Raw genomic sequence first — 17,671 nt, 5'->3', positions numbered from 1 at the left:
TCTTAACCACTGGAACACCAGGTAAGTCCGATATCAAGTTAATTTTAAATACATCTATTTTAGCAAAAAAGTAAATGAATTTAAAGAAACTATCCAAGCATTCATGTAAACAATAGAACAAATGGTATATCATAACAAAATTTCTAAATGTGGTAATACTAAAACTGGGTGAAATCTGGGAAACACTAGTATAAGCAATAAATAGGAATTTTTGTAGTAGAACTGTCGGATCAGACGAGTAAGAGTTGTTTTGCAGCGGACAAGTACTTACAGTGAGTCTTAAGGGGGACAGATATAGATAAGCCAAGAAGCGGTGACAGTGTGGAGCAGTGGCTGGAGAGGGCCTGGTAATAGCCACAGGATATGTATATGTCAATGTCAAACACGGTGTTGAACTGAAAAAACCTCTCTGCTCAGCTTGGTGTTGCGTATATGACAACAAACAACTATTCTAATGATTTCCATTTTTGATTTGTTATTTTGGTGTTGGACACTGGCCATAATCAGTCTCAGTAATTTTGTTCACTTTGTTTTCACTTGCTATTTGCTTATCTTTATCTGGTGAGTCTACCAAAGTGGAGTTCATGGCTCTAGGTTTCCTGCTTATTGAATCATCTTTAGAGGTCAGCAACCCCGATGAAGAAACTATCAGCCCAATAGTTATACAGCCAGAATTACAAACTATAAACCATCAGATTGAGAGGGTAACAGGCAGGAAGGCCAGGGGTCTCCAAATAGAGGAAATAGCCTGCAAGTGTCAGACATTTTTATCTCTCTTAAGCGGCAGGAGGAAACAAACTAGCAATATTTTTTCCTTCTCTATACAAATTTAAAGGGAGGTTTCTCTTAAAATATTGTGTTGCCATAATGACACCCGGTTTCGCCTGAAGTTAGCTATTCTCGAGTCTAGAGATAACCAATGCCTTTTTCTTATGGAAATGTTTGTCTTAAGCTATGCTAATGTACTATGCCTTTACCCCAAACTCTGTCTCCAAGTCGGTTCCGCCTCTTGGCCCAGAACCTACTTGACAAACCAGTATGGATATTGTTCCCCTAATCTATGTAAATGAAACTATTTGTATGGTGGTCTGCCCTTCTTCAAGATTCAAGTTAATCATTTTATGGCCCAGGATAAACCATTTATCCCAAAATGCATCTTATGGGTGAGGGGCCTGGTGCCATTCTGAATTTTAAGATACTCCTTTCTTTCATTAACAGACTGCTAGTGACTATATAACATCCAGCTAAAGACTAGCAGGGGGTACTCTTTCTGCCCCCTTCTGATGCCTATGTCAGAAGCTTTCTCTATCTCCTTTATACTTTAATAAAACTTTATTACACAAAAGCTCTGAGCGATCAAGCCTCGTCTCTGGCCCCGGATTGAATTCTTCTCCTCCGGGGGCCAAGAATCCTGGTGTATTCGCGTGATTCAACAACAACCTTTCATCTTGGGGGCTCGTCCGGGATCCTTCAGGACAAGGTAAGGATGCTTGGAGCTTTAGTTCTTTGTTCTCTTAGCGAACACGTTTTCTGCTGTGCTTTACTAACTCAACCGTGTGCTTGTGTGAATGAATGGCATGCCCTGCGTGAAACAAGTAAGGAGCCCTGCTCTGCGGTTCCACGGTGATCTCACATGGCTTATGGCAGAAACCTGTCGGGGCGTTATACCGACCTGCCAATGCCAAGAGGCACCCAATGTCTCCTTCGGGAACCGACCAGAAATGGGCAAAGCGTGTGGACCGAACTCTCCTTTCTCGGTCAAACTTTTCGGTCTCTTTGAGCATTTCATAACTCCTTGGGAATTAGAAGTACTAACCTAATCTATCGGATCATAGACTTTCAAGGGACTTGTGATCTATACTGTTACTGTGTACTGTGGCTTAGGTCCCAAACTTGGATTGGTAGTCAAGAAAGTGTCTAGCCTCGCTAGGAATTGAAAGTTCGGAAGCTAGATGGAGCTCTAGCTCCCAGAACATCTCTGAGGTTAAAGGTTACTCAGATTGGGACTGCGATGGGTTTTTTTTTTTCCTTTGGTAATGCCGGCTCTTAGTGGATCAGAGGAGGCTGTTATACTGGTGTGGTGATGCTTGGAAAGAACATCTCAGTTTTATGTTCGCGTCGGTCTTATTGTGGTCAGGAAATACTCAGAGTCGTGCACAGGCACTCAGGTGACGAATGTTTCCTACAGCGGTTTTAGCTTGGGAGGCATTCCGGAAGGTTACTCTGATTCACCCCGGGTGACATCAGAGGCAAGCAAGGTTAAGGGGGGTGACATCAGAGGCAAGCAAGGTTAAGGGTGAAGAGCTGGACGTCAAGTAGGGATGCTATCAAGTCTACCCCTGGTACATCCCCACCCTGTCTCGGTGGTAGAACCGGGAGGGACGAGTACGGCCCCTGCGTCGGTAAGGGACAGACTAAGTCCGACCAGGAAGGAAAAGCTTTTGGTGTAACGTCTGTCTACACCCCCATCTAGAGCAGGGAGGGACGCCTCCGGTAGAAAAAATGGCGCTGGTCGCTTTTTTTCTCTCTTACAGATGGGAGCTAACAATTCCAGCCTCACTCCTTTGAACTGTATCCTGAAAAACTGGGATAGATTTGATCCCCAGGGCTTAAAGAAGACACACCTGGTCTTCCTATGTGATACTGCATGGCCACAGTATCCATTGGAGGACGGCGAACGGTGGCCAGTTGGAGGGTCTCTTAAGTATAATACTGTTCTACAATTAGACCGGTTCTGTAAGCAACAAGGGAAATGGGTAGAAGTAGCATATGTGTTGCCCTTTTTCTCTCTGCGAAATATGCCAGACTTATGTCCTAAGGGTATAGATTTGGGTGTGAAACCTTCAGCTCCTCCCTATCCTCTTCCTTTGCCCCGTACCTGGGACTCCAAACTGGGATTCAAACTGCCCACATGGAGGTCCAAACAACTCCTGTCTCAGTACGACCTCAGACTACTCTGGTTTCAGTAGAAACTCAGACCATCGAAGTAAGCGATGAGATGGAGGACAGGAGACAAAGAGAAGAGGAAAAACAGGTTTCTCCAATCTATCCCTGGGATCATATGCGCAGAGCAGCCAGAGAGACTGAGGAACAGCCACACAAGCTGTTGCCTCTTTATGAAACACCCACCGGGAGAAATAATCAGTCCGTGAGAGTTAATAAGCCTTTTTCTTATCAAGAAATACAAAGAATCAAGGAGGATCTGGGAGACTATTTAGAGGACCCAGAAAAATATATCAGAACTTTTAAAGGTGTTACTTTGCTTTATGACCTCACTTGGAAGGATGTGATGTATATCTTGGGACAAACGCTGACTCCTGAGTCAAAGACTCGAGTTTTGGGAAAAGCGGTTGCTTATGGAGATGAGTGGCTTGGTAATGAATCAGTAGGGAAGAGGGAGAACGAGATAGCGGCCCTCCCCACTGGGAATCAGGCGGTCCCAACTATAGAACCAGACTGGGACTACAACACAGCTAAAGGAAGATGGGATCAGAGTCATTTTGTTAGATGTATTCTTGAAGGACTTAGGCAGGCGCGTTCTAAGCCTTTAAACTATGGCAAATTGGCAGATATAGAACAGGAAGAGAAAGAAGCTCCTGGTAAATTCCTAGATAGACTGAGAGAAGGCCTTCGCAGATTCACTGAGATTGATCCCGAAAGTGAAGAGGGAAAAGTGATCTTAAAGGATAGATTTCTCACTCAGTCGGCTCCAGATATCCGCCGTAAGCTATTAAAACAGGCGTATGGACCAAATCAGTCTTTAGATACTCTGTTACAACTGGCTCAGACAGTCTATTATGGTAGGGAATATGAGGAAAAGAAAGAAAGGCAAAAAAAGACAAAGGAAAAGGCGGAAGCCTTCGCCATGGCTATGAAAAACGTTCTTAAACAGCCTGAGAAAAATGCCCAGAGGGGCCCAGGTGAAAAGGGATGGGCTTGCTACTGCTGTGGAAAGGAGGGGCACCTCAAGCGGGATTGCCCTCAGGCATCTAAGCCGCCCCCGGCTCCATGTCCGGTCTGCAAAGGACCACACTGGAAGAGAGACTGCCCCCAGAGGCGTAGGTCTCCCGGGTCGGACTCTCAAGACAATCAGGACTGAAGGTGCCCGGGGGTCCCCACACAAGCTCCCGTCCTAATTACACCTGAGGAACCCCGGGTATTAATAGTTGTGGGGGGCCAATCCGTCGATTTCCTTTTAGATACTGGGGCAACTTATTCTGTGCTTACTGAAGCCCCTGGCCCACTTTCTTCCCGATCCGCTTCCGTAATGGGACTGTCTCGACGAGCCAAAAGGTATTATTTCAGTTATTCTTTATCTTGCAACTGGGATTCTGTGCTGTTTTCACACGAGTTTCTGATTGTGCCAGAATCTCCCTCACCCCTTTTGGGAAGGGATATACTGAGCAAGGTCCATGCCTCTGTTTTCATGAATATGGAGCCCTCCCTTTCTCTCCCTTTAGTTGAACAAAATGTAAATCCTAGAGTATGGGCTGATGGAAAATCTGTGGGTCGAGCACAAAATGCTATTCCTGTAGTTGTTAAGCTCAAAGACCCACACGTATTTCCACATAAGAAGCAGTATCCATTGAAACCTGAAGTTAAAGAAGGGTTAAAACCCATCATCGAAAATTTAAAGGAACAGGGACTATTAATTCCCTGTAACAGTCCTTGCAACACTCCTATTTTGGGTATAAAGAAATCAAATGGTAAATGGAGACTAGTTCAAGATTTACGAATAATAAATGAGGCTGTAGTTCCTTTACACCCCGTGGTGCCTAATCCTTATACTCTATTGTCTGAAATTCCTGAACGGGCCAAATATTTCTCAGTAATTGATTTAAAGGATGCCTTCTATTCAGTGCCTTTGGCGGAAGAAAGTCAATTCCTATTTGCCTTTGAAGACCCTACTCAGCCAGCTTCTCAGTTAACCTGGACAGTTTTGCCCCAGGGATTTCGTGACAGTCCTCACTTATTCAGACAAAGTTTGTCACGAGATTTACAAAACTTTAATAGCTCTGAAGCAGTGGTGTTACAATATGTAGATGATATTTTGCTCTGTGCTGAGACAGAGGAAGCTTGTTCGTGAGCCTCAGAAGATTTCTTAAACTTTCTGGCAGGCTGTGGTTACAAGGCATCAAGAGAAAAGGCTCAGCTTTGTCAACAATCGGTTAGATATCTGGGCCTAATCATATCAGAAGGGACTAGGGCCATAGGCCCTGAGAGAATTAAACCTATACTAAATCACCCCCTACCTATGACTTTAAGACAATTGAGAGGATTTTTGGGAATCACAGGTTACTGTCGAATTTGGATTCCGGGTTATGGGGAACTTGCCCGGCCTTTATATAAACTTATAGCTGAAACTCAGCAGGCCCAAACTGACAAACTGGTTTGGTCTCCAGAAACTCAAAAGGCTTTTAAGGTTCTTCAGACTGCTCTCCTGCAAGCTCCAGCTCTGAGCTTGCCCACAGGGTCAGAATTTAATTTGTTTGTCACTGAAAGAAAAGGTGTGGCATTGGGAGTTTTGACACAACCCCGAGGGCCTCACCAACAACCTATTGCTTATCTAAGCAGAGAATTAGATATAGTTTCACGTGGGTGGCCCCACTGCCTAAGAGTAATTGGGGCAACGGCTTTATTAGCACCTGAAGCTTTAAAAATAATTAATGGACGAAACCTTACTGTACTGACTTCTCATGATGTGAGTGGAATCTTAAATTCTAAGGTTAATATTTGGATGACAGACAGTAGGCTTCTTAAGTATCAGTCATTGTTGTTAGAAGGACCAGTAACTAAGCTTAAAGTTTGTGGAAATTTAAATCCTGCCACTTTCCTTCCTGAGAAGGAAAATGAAACACCTGATCACGATTGTTCTCAATTCCTAACCTTAAACTATGCAGCTCGGGAGGATCTAAAAGATATCCCATTAGACAATCCTGACATGGAAATATTTACAGATGGCAGTTCTTTTGTTCAGGATGGAAAGCGTAAAGCAGGTTACGCCGTGGTGACTGCTGAACAGGTTTTAGAAGCAAAATCTCTCCCCCAGGGAACCAGTGCTCAGTTAGCGGAGCTTGTGGCCCTGACCCAAGCTCTAGAGTTAAGCAAAGGGCAGCGGATGGGCCTGATAACCTATGTGAGCTTATTTCTGCTGACTCCAAATATCCTGAGTCTGCTGTTGTATCCTCAAGACAATATATTCCTGTCCTGGGCTCACTCCTATGCTGCATTCCACAATCGGTCTAACTGCTGGGTCTGCAGAGAGCTCCCCTCTTCGTCAGTGGAAGGCTTCCCATGGTGGACATCCCCATTTCAAGAAAAAGACTTTCTCCAAGTCTGTGAATACCTTCGACAACAATCACATGCGATGCCTCTTCTTCATCTGATGACATCTACCAACCCTAAAATGGACTGGTGCAACACTTTGTACTTTAACTATGGACATAATGTGACTTTTAATTTTAATTCTGGTTGTTTTGTTTTTACTGTTTGCTCCCTGCATCTGTAATTGTATAACTGGATTTGTTTCTAGCCGCATAAAAGCTTCTAAGTTACAAATGGTTGCTCAAACTCCTGCTACTACTGTAGCTTCCTCCAGCTACTATTTGGGGCCCCTGGATCAGATATCCTCAATATGAGGATTAGGAGAATATGTTGCCTCACCAATTTAGGGACAACGCCCCTTGTCAGCTCGGAAGTAGTTATGGAATGAGAACGACGCCCCCTTTCCCTAGGCAACATAATTCTCCTAAAAGAAAATGGGGAATGAGAGGGTAACAGGCAGGAAGGCCAGGGGTCTCCAAATAGAGGAAATAGCCTGCAAGTGTCAGACATTTTTATCTCTCTTAAGCGGCAGGAGGAAACAAACTAGCAATATTTTTTCCTTCTCTATACAAATTTAAAGGGAGGTTTCTCTTAAAATATTGTGTTGCCATAATGACACCCGGTTTCGCCTGAAGTTAGCTATTCTCGAGTCTAGAGATAACCAATGCCTTTTTCTTATGGAAATGTTTGTCTTAAGCTATGCTAATGTACTATGCCTTTACCCCAAACTCTGTCTCCAAGTCGGTTCCGCCTCTTGGCCCAGAACCTACTTGACAAACCAGTATGGATATTGTTCCCCTAATCTATGTAAATGAAACTATTTGTATGGTGGTCTGCCCTTCTTCAAGATTCAAGTTAATCATTTTATGGCCCAGGATAAACCATTTATCCCAAAATGCATCTTATGGGTGAGGGGCCTGGTGCCATTCTGAATTTTAAGATACTCCTTTCTTTCATTAACAGACTGCTAGTGACTATATAACATCCAGCTAAAGACTAGCAGGGGGGTACTCTTTCTGCCCCCTTCTGATGCCTATGTCAGAAGCTTTCTCTATCTCCTTTATACTTTAATAAAACTTTATTACACAAAAGCTCTGAGCGATCAAGCCTCGTCTCTGGCCCCGGATTGAATTCTTCTCCTCCGGGGGCCAAGAATCCTGGTGTATTCGCGTGATTCAACAACAACCTTTCAAGATGCTACTCCAAAAATCTCTGAGAAATAAAACTGTTTCTCTGTTTTCAATTAGCTGAACATGCACATTTAAAAACTGCTACTAGAAGAAGATTCCATGAAGAAGTGACCATGTAGCCTATTTCATTTCACTAGACTGTAATTTAATGTTTGGAAATAATAAGTTGTTGTTATAACTGGATATAAACTAAAAGTATTATTTGCCATTTTCTGCAAACTTGTCATATAAAGAGCAATAATACCATTCTACCATTTTTGCATCATAAAAATTCATTTTCTTCCCGTAATGGCCCACAATGAAAGGGCATTTTTAGTACCCGTACAGATCACAAACAGGGGTTTGGAAACCATATGTTGTGCTATGCCTTAAGAATGGTCACTGAATTGGTATTTTCAAGAACAAATCCTAAAGACTAACAATTTAGTTAAAAGACTTCTGCACTTGCCTTTAAGAAAATTCCACTGCCTTGACAATCTAAGATGCTGTGCTAAGTCACTTCAGTCGTGTCTGACTCTGTGCAACCCCATAGACGGCAGTCCACCAGGCTCCCCCGTCCCTGGGATTCTCCAGGCAAGAACACTGGAGTGGGTTGCCATTTCCTTCTCCAATGCGTGAAAGTGAAAACAGAAAGTGAAGTCGCTCAGTCGTGTCTGACTCTTAGCGACCCTATGGACTGCAGCCTACCAGGCTTCTCCATCCATGGGATTTTCCAGGCAAGAGTACTGGAGTGGGGTGCCATTGCCTTCTCCATAACAATCTAAGATAATTAGCTCTAACTAGGCAACAGTGCGGAGGAGGCAACGGCACGCCACTCCAGTACTCTTGCCTAGAAAATCCCATGGATAGAGGAGCCTAGTAGGCTGCAGTCTATGGGGTCACTAAGAGTCGGACACGACTGAAGCGACTTAGCAGCAGCAGCAGCAGGCAACGGTATAGGAAAAAACTTGCAGAGCCCTCTCTGACTGTACTGACTACTTGTGACCTGAACCACTGGTTCTCAATTAGACTTATTTGGAGGGATTGTTAAACTACAGATTACGAGGTCCATCCTAGAGTTTCCAATTCAGTACGTGTCAGTATGGACCAAGTATTGCGATTCTATGAAGTTCCCAAGTGGTGTCAATGCTGCTGGTCCTAAGGCCACACTCTGGAAACCACTGATTTGGAGGCATCTATCTCTCTTTTTGGGTTTCCCTGGTGATTCAGACAGTAAAGAATCTGCCCACAATGCAGGAGATGTGGGCTCAATCCCTGGGTCTGGAAGATCTCCTGGAGAAGGGAATGGCTACCCACTCCAGTATTCTTGACTGGAGAATTTCATGGATCTCTGGTTTGCCCTCTTTTCCTCCACAACTTGTGTGTGTGTGCATGCTTAGTCACTCAGTCACATCCAGCTCTTTGCAAACCCATGAACTATAGCCTGCCAGGCTAATCAGTCCATGGAATTTTCCAGGCAAGAATACTGGAGCGGGTGGCCATTTCCTACTCCAGGGGATCTTTCCAACCCAGGGATGGAACCCACATCTCCTGCATTGACAGGCAAATTCTTTATCTCTCCACCACCTGGGAAGCCTGTGTTTGTGTTTATGTGGGGATAAATCTCCATAGAATCTATGCTTGTCATGAGTGCTAAATCGTTCCAGTTGTGCCCAAGTCTTTGTGACCCTATGGACCATAGCCTGTCAGGCTCCTCTGTCTCTGAGATTCTCCAGGCAAGAATACTGGAGTGGGCTGCCATGTCTTCCTCCAGGGGATCTTCCCAATCCAGGGATCAAACCTGGGTCTCTTATGTTTCCTGCATTGGCAGCTGAGTTTTTTTTTTATCACTAGCACCACCTGGGAAGCTCAGAGTATCTATGGCTACTAATTATAAATAAGGGCTTCCCTGGTGGCTCAGAGGTTAAAGCGTCTGTCTCCAATGCGGGATACCCAGGTTCGATCCCTGGGTTGGGAAGATCCCCTGGAGAAGGAAATGGTAACCCACTCCAGTATTCTTGCCTGGAGAATCCCAAGGATGGAGAAGCCTGGTAGGCTACAGTCCACAGGGTCGCAAAGAGTCAGATTATAAAAAAGAGTTGGGTAAACTACATCAGTATACCAACAAATTTTCTGATCATGTTTAATCAATGTTTCATCAATGTTCTGATCATCAATGTTTCACATGCACCATGAAATTAACAGAAAACATAAAATAGAAAAAATTTTCATATAAATTTATTTATTTTCATTGGAGGCTAATTACTTTACAATATTGTAGTGGTTTTGCTATACATTGACATGGATCCACCACGGGTGTACATGTATTCCCCATCCTGAACCCCCATCCCACCTCCCTCCCCATCTCATCCCTCTGGGTCATCCCAGTACACCAGCCCCAAGCACCCTGTCTCATGCATCGAACCTGGACTGGCGATCTGTTTCACATATGGTAATATACATGTTTCAATGCCATTCTCCCAAATCATCCCACCCTCACCTTCTCCCACAGAGTCCAAAAGACTGTTCTATACATCTGTGTCTCTTTTGCTGTCTCGCATACAGGGTTATCGTTACCACCTTTCTAAATTCCATATATATGTGTTAATATACTGTATTGGTGTTTTTCTTTCTGGCTTACTTCACTCTGTATAATAGGTTCCAGTTTCATCCACTTCATTAGAACTGATTCAAATGTATACTTTTTAATGGCTGAGTAATATTCCATTGTGTATATGTACCACAGCTTTCTTATCCATTCATCTGCTGATGGACATCTAGGTTGCTTCCACGTCCTGGCTATTATAAACAGTGCTGTGATGAACACTGGGGTACACGTGTCTTTCAATTCTGGTTTCCTCAGTGTGTATTTCCAGCAGTGGGATTGCTGGGTCATATGGCAGTTCTAGTTCCAGTTTTTTAAGGAATCTCCATACTGTTCTCCATAGTGGCTGTACTAGTTTGCATTCCCACCAACAGTGTAAGAGGGTTCCCTTTTCTCCACACCCTCTCCAGCATTTATTGCTAGTAGACTTTTGGATCGCAGCCATTCTGACTGGCGTGAAATGGTTCCTCATTGTGGTTTTGATTTGCATTTCTCTGATAATGAGTGATGTTGAGCATCTTTTCATGTGTTTATTAGCCATCTGTATGTCTTCTTTGGAGAAATGTCTGTTTAGTTCTTTGGCCCATTTTTTGATTGGGTCATTTATTTTTCTGGAGTTGAGCTGCAGGAGTTGCTTGTATATTTTTGAGATTAATTCTTTGTCAGTTGCTTCGTTTGCTATTATTTTCTCCCATTCTGAAGGCTGTCTTTTCACCTTGCTTAGAGTTTCCTTCGTTGTGCAAAAGCTTTTAAGTTTAATTAGGTCCTGTATGTTTATTTTTGCTTTTATTTCCAATTCTCTGGGAGGTGGGTCATAGAGGATCCTGCTGTGATATATGTTCGAGAGTGTTTTGCTTATGTTCTCCTCTAGGAGTTTTATAGTTTCTGGTCTTACATTTAGATCTTTAATCCATTTTGAGTTTATTTTTGTGTATGGTGTTAGAAAGTGGTCTAGTTTCATTCTTTCACAAGTGGTTGACCAGTTTTCCCAGCACCACTTGTTAAAGAGGTAGTCTTTTCTCCATTGTATATTCTTGTCTCCTTTTTCAAAGATAGGGTGTCCATAGGTACATGGATTTATCTCTGGGCTTTCTTAAAATAGAAAATTTTTAAATCATCTGTTACTCCATCCCCAGAGCTAACCATTATAACTGATACAAAATTTTAGAATTTATTTAATAAATGCTTAGGTAAAACAACAATAATACCATGCATATAATGTATGTACTTGCGTGCATGTAGTATAATACTTTTCTTTGTCCTTTTCTTTTAAAAAATGTAATTTTTAATGGCTAAAAATATTTCACTGTAGGAACCTACGTATTTTTGAAAGTAGAAAATAATCTTGAATTCAGCCAAACTTCTCTTAAGACAGCAGTGAAGTTACTCCAGGTAGAATTCACTGTGGAATCCTTGGCTCATGAACATGAAAAGGACCTTCAAGGTCACGCATGAACACGAGAAGGCTCCAGAGAAATTTGTGAGTTTAGTTATGTTTTTCTCAACAGTATAGCCATTATTGCAGTTTCATTTGAAAAGTAAAGGTAATTAACCCTGGCTGCAATGGCATCCCACTCCAGTACTCTTGCCTGGAAAATCCCATGGACGGAGGAGCCTGGTAGGCTGCAGTCCATGGGGTCGCAAAGAGTTGGACACGACTGAGCGACTTCACTTTGACTTTTCACTTTCATGCATTGGAGAAGGAAATGGCAACCCACTCCAGTGTTCTTGCCTGGAGAATCCCAGGGACGGGGGAGCCTGGTGGGCTGCCGTCTCTGGAGTCGCACAGAGTCGGACACGACTGAAGCGACTTAGCAGCAGCAGCAGTAGCCATAACTTTTTTGTGTGTGTGTAGTTTGGATGATGAGTGTCTGATTTTAAGCAACTGTATCCCAGATAGAAAATCTAAATAGAAATTTTGCCTGAAGAAGTTCAGGTTTGTAAACAGCTTATACTGAAGCAACTGTGGGTTGCCATTCCCTTGTCCAGATCAAACAATAAAAGAGGGACCATGCATTATTTTTCATTAGACCTTTCCTTCAAAGTTGGGAAATCTCAATTCATATTAAAATTTAAGTATAAAAGTATCTGATAGCTTCAGTAGTTTCTTTACCTCAATAGAGACTGTCTGAAACTCTAACAAATACACAGATTCTCTTTTTATTATCCCACAAACTTCATCATCATCTTTTATATCCAATTATATGGTTTGCTGAGGGAAAGTAAAATAATTGAGACAATTTCCATATAATCCAATGCAGGTTTAATCTACCTTATTGAAATCAGTCTGATATAAAAGGCTACAGGTCCAAGGAGATTTTTTTTAAAAGAAAATGTTAGATCTATCCACATAACTATGTACACAACACAATAGTATAATTAATAGTATTAATTGAATCAGTATTAAACATCTTAGTTCTAATAACTCAGAGGTATACATGAATGTCATTAAATACCAATGGCCTACACAGTAATATTTTTGTTCAGTGGTGTTAAGTATTATCACACTATCATAACCTACTGGAAAGGTCTAGAATTTGTATTTGTCCAATTCTTTACAAATAAAGTAAAAACAAAGATGAAAATTTTCAGATATTTTTAAGTATTTTTGAGGGGGAAATCTCAGATGCCCAACCATAAACAGTTGTTTATCAAACCATGTGATCTCATTGGTGGGGCATAGTTTTTTTTCTTTAGGGCATGAAATTTATTTAAGAACATCATTTGAAAATTTTGCTCATTTTTTTTAACAGTTTAATATTAAATTCACTTTATTTTTTCTACTGTGAAGAAGCAGGACAGATAACTTCATGTTACTGCTCAGGCATATTGCCAGATAGGAAAGGTAGACAGCGTTCCTGAGTTAATCTGCAACAATGCCAGTCTGATATCCTGAGGTCTAATTGCCACCAGGTATCTATACGTCAATATTAGTCTATGTGGATGAAAGGGATTAGATTTTAACTCCCCAAAGTTAATTCTCCTTGGGGTACTCTTTCCTTATCCATTCTCCTTATTGTTCCTTGAGGCTTTGGTCCGTGGTCCTCTTCTTTCTTCTGACATTCCCTCCTTGGCAAATCACCATCTCCAAAGAATCCATAATTCCCCAGTGTAGGTGAATCCAAACTATAATTTTAGCTTAGTTCTCTCTAGAATACAGAGCTTGCTCCTATCATTTCAAATTCAATATTTCTCAAATTGAACTTTTCTTCCTTCAACTTGCTTCTTCTGACTTCTCCATTTGTGTAAATGGCACTGCCATTCTCCCAGTTACCCTATCTTGAAAGAAGTCTTTGAGATCTTGGACTCTTTCCTCTCCTCTGTCCCCTACATCTTACCCATCTACTTCCACAGTCTCTACCATGCCTATCTCTTTTTTCCCTTTTTCTCAGCTGCACCAAGGCTTCTCAACAGTGGCTACACAGTAGGTGAGCTTAAACAATAGCAGCAGCTGCTGCAAAATCACGCCAGTTCGCACCCCTGACCAATTGAATCAGTAGCTCTGAAGGAGGAATCTAGATTTCAGTATTTTTTTAAACCTCCTCAGGGTAAAATAATGTGAAGATGTGCTTGATAACCCCTGAATCTGAGTCTTTGCAAAATAAATCCTACATGTTTTTCCCACCTCTGACTCTCTCGAATCCAAGCCTTCCTCTACATCTCAGCTTTAGCATTAACTTTCTCATTGCACTGCTCTGGGCAGGGCACAAAGTTGCTTAAATGCCTTCCACATCTCTCACCATTGCCTTCAGCATAACCTCATGTTTTACCCTAGTCCATAGAATTCTTCCAGAGCTTGGCCTGTACTCTCCAACCTTACTTCATGTTAGCCTTCTCCATACACTATAAGCATCTGCCAAAATAAGAATGATCTCCTTGTCCTTACTGAATGTCCATGCTCCTGAATGGATTTCTGTACTTCACTTAAGATGCTTTCAGCCCCATGTTATAGAATACCCAACCAGAAGTAGCTTACCAAATAAAAAATCCTCACAGCACATAAAAAGAAGTTTGAAAGTCAGGAGTTTCAGGATTGGTTTCTATGTCTTGGATGAACATTGGCTACTCTGCAATTCTCTTGCTTTCCCCCCAGATATCAAGATGATAGCCATTACTCCAAGCATCACATCCTTGGGTGACAACGTTCAAGCCGGGAAGGAAGCACAGTTTCTTTCTTTTCTTAAATCAGGAAGTAAACCTTTCCCCAAAGGCCCCGTATCCAATGTCTCTTCAGTACCATTCACCATTGTGTCAAAAGACCACACTCTTGCTTCAAGTCAGTCTCAAGAAATGAATACCTTATGTGTGTACTCTCTAAACTGCGAGGCTGGCTCTTCTAGCCAAGAAGTGAGTTGAGAAGGCAGTAACTCTGGGAGGCACACACCTGAGAGGGTTTCTCATATTTGCCTTTTGAAATACAGTACTTTTTTTTTTTTTTTCCAAAACTCCATACAAATGGCATTTGAACTGCATACAGAAGACCTTCATGAAGCTTTTCCCAATCCTGACCAGGTAAAAGTCTTCTCTCTGGATTCCTATGATTCTTTTGTTCAAAGTTCTCTTCTTGATCTTTCTGTGCTTCTGGGTTTTGTCATGTGATTTGTGTATGTGTCTTATTTCTTGTTTTGAATTACAAGCATCATGAGGGCAAAGCCCATGTCTGTCATCTTTGTATATCCCACAGTACCAAGTCAACTGAAAAATTTTGCTGTAAGAATTATTAATATATTCTGGCATTTACTACTTCCACATTATTTGTTCAGCTGCTTCCCCTTTCAAACTTGTTTTCAGTATTTGCTTTAGATAGCTAGTCAGCTGATGGAGATTAAAGTCACAGTGATATTAGGATTCACTTATTGTCTTCTTCCTAGCAGCTTCCTTCTACCCAGTCACCTGAGGGGAGCAGTCTCCGCATTCCCATTTCTGCCAGTTTCATACAGAACAGATTCAGTGGTAATACACTAGTTGTCACACTCTTGAGCTCCTCTCTCAGTAAAATATTTGCAGTTCTCTGCTCAGAGCCTCAGGCTGACTGGGCTGGAATACATGCTGCTTGTAGGGCTAATGAGAAAATTCCCACCAGGCAGTACCTCACCCCCACTGGGCTCTCCAGGGAGGGTCAGCCCAGCAGAGAAGGGCGCTACATCTTCGCCCTGCTCGGGGAGACACTAGATGCAAACACTCGGCTCAGACAGGAAAACAAATGGAAATCAGTGGGAGGAGGTAGTGCGGAGGCAATGCAGACTCATTTAAAGAACAGTAATAATGATAGTTTTCAAAGCTTTATTTATTTGAGAGTGGGCAAGAGGAAGCTGCTTTATACCCTAGTTGTGTTCTCCTCAGCATGATGTATGGAGTTGACATCACCCTTGGAAATTGTGTTTCTGCCCTCCCCGGGGCTATAAGCAAACAGGGAAATGTGGTCTAGATTGTTGAGTGTGTACATATATGTGTACACATGCATTTTCATGAATAGTCTATCTGGGGATGCCATTTGAAAATGGGTTTACAGGCATTTTATCTGTCTTGGATGAAAGGCTCATCTGGTGCAGTAAATACAGAAGAATTAAATTGGATTTTCCTGGAGCAGGGAGGGGATGATGCTAGAAACCTGGTAGAATTAAGCAAGGAGAAGGCAATGGCACCCCACTCCAGTACTCTTGCCTGGAAAATCCCATGGATGGAGGAGCCTGATGGACTACAGTCCATGGGGTCGCACAGAGTCGGACACGACTGAGCGACTTCACTTTCACTTTTCACTTTCATGCATTGGAGAAGGAAATGGCAACCCACTCCAGTGTTCTTGCCTGGAGAATCCCAGGGATGGGGGAGCCTGGTGGGCTGCTGTCTATGGGGTCGCACAGAGTCGGACATGACTGAAGCGACTTAGCAGCAGCAGCAGCAGCAGTGTCCTGTCAGAGGATGGCGAGAGGCCTTCTCCACTTCAGCTTTCTTCTTGAGCAGCAGTTCTTTGAGGTTCTTTCTTTTCCCACTTAGGTATCTATGGGCCTAGAAGACTGTCCCCTGCATGGCACAAATAGTGACTGCTGCCTGAAATCCATCTTGTCTCGTACCTGAGGGACAGGAACAGGACCAAATGGGGTAGACAGGATTCATGCCTGGCTGTGTCCAGGTTACAAGGACTTTGAAAGGGTAGGGTTTAGCTGGATGAACTTTTAAATTTAGATAAACCAATGGAAACTCTTGTGTGAGTAATCCAAATGCGCCATAAGATGATGCCAATATTGAGAAAAGTCACTCATGGCAAAATGAAACAAACCAAAGTGTAATATTCACCCTTCAATAATTTTTCTGAGTGTTGGATATGTATGAGGCTCTGGACTAAGCATTATGCATATATAATCTAATTTCATATTTGAAACAGCCCCTTGAGGTTGCTACTATTAGCTTTATCTTACAGATGAGAAACCTAAGATTTGGAAAGTTTCAATCCGTGATTTTTGAATTTCAGAGTGCCTCGGAATCACCTGGAAGGCTTGTTAAAACACAGGTTGCAGAAATTCCTTCCTCTCTGACTGCTTGGGAACTGAAACATCAGCTTTCCCCTGTCTTTGGACTTAAACGGAAACATTGGCTCTTCCTGGGTCTTGAGCCTGCCAATCTTTGGACAGGAACTCCATCATCAGCTCTCCTGGGTCTCTAGCTTCCTGACTCACTCTGCAGATCTTGGGACTTGTTGGTCTCTGTAATGACATGAGCCAATGTAATAAATCTCTTTCGATATGTATAAACAGCCTATTACCTCTGCTTCTCTGGAGAGCCCTGACTAAAACAGATTTTCTGATTCAGTAGGTCTGGGGCCAGGCTTGGAGGAAGTGCATTCTAAAGAGTTCCCAAATGATGCTGATGCTGCTGGTTCAGAGACCTCACTTTGAGAACTTTGCTGTAGGCTCAGGGAACGTGAACAATCTTCCTTAATAATTCCCTCAGCCCAGATTCTATTGCCCAGATTCTCCCAAGAGACCCAACTTTCTTTAAACACACTTTTAATTTGTTGTGTACATGAGATGAATAAGATACAACCCTTTCTTTCAAGGTGCTCACAGTCTAGAGCTGAGAATAGGAGACAGAATACAGTGTAAAAATAAATCATTTCACTAAAGTGTAATAAGTGTTTGTACAAAGTTCATGGGTGCAGAAAAGAAAGAAGAGTCAGGTTTACCTAAGGGCAGAGGATGCCTGAAGTCTTCAGAGTAGAAGGAAGCCCAGGGCAGGAGATGAGAGATGCAAGAAATCAAAGCTCAGAAAGTGTGGTCAGTCTCTCTTTCCATCTAGTTTATTTTCAGTTTGGCCTGGTTCCTTTCAGTTCTACTGGGGACTGAGTATTTTAGTTGATACTTTCAACATGTACCCCAAAGTATGTTGGTTCCCTCCCTGCCAGCTCTCCCCACACCTGGTCTGTTCAGGCCCATCCAAGAGACACTCAGGAGGAAGGCATGCTGACCCTCTTCCTTGTCAATTGTCCTGGAGATTGAAAGAGGCTCCACGAGCTTTACAACCAGCAAAAATTGTCGCCAGCTTCACAATTCTGGCCAACATGTCTACGCTTTGA

General features: G+C 42.6%; 1 long non-coding RNA gene across 1 annotated transcript; it reads left to right on the top strand.

Moving 5' to 3' along the window:
• The first annotated feature begins 1,947 nt into the window (after nt 1-1,947).
• LOC133258332 (uncharacterized) lies at nt 1,948-2,523 on the top strand. Its single transcript, XR_009739961.1, has 2 exons — nt 1,948-2,258; nt 2,290-2,523. It is a non-coding gene; the product is annotated as an uncharacterized LOC133258332 (long non-coding RNA).
• Nucleotides 2,524-17,671: the final 15,148 nt, after the last annotated feature.

The sequence above is a fragment of the Bos javanicus genome, chromosome 2, assembly GCF_032452875.1.
Source record: "Bos javanicus breed banteng chromosome 2, ARS-OSU_banteng_1.0, whole genome shotgun sequence".
Taxonomy (NCBI): domain Eukaryota; kingdom Metazoa; phylum Chordata; class Mammalia; order Artiodactyla; family Bovidae; genus Bos; species Bos javanicus.
The sequence above is the reverse complement of the archived record's forward strand: the minus strand, read 5'-3'. Positions and strand labels throughout refer to the sequence as shown.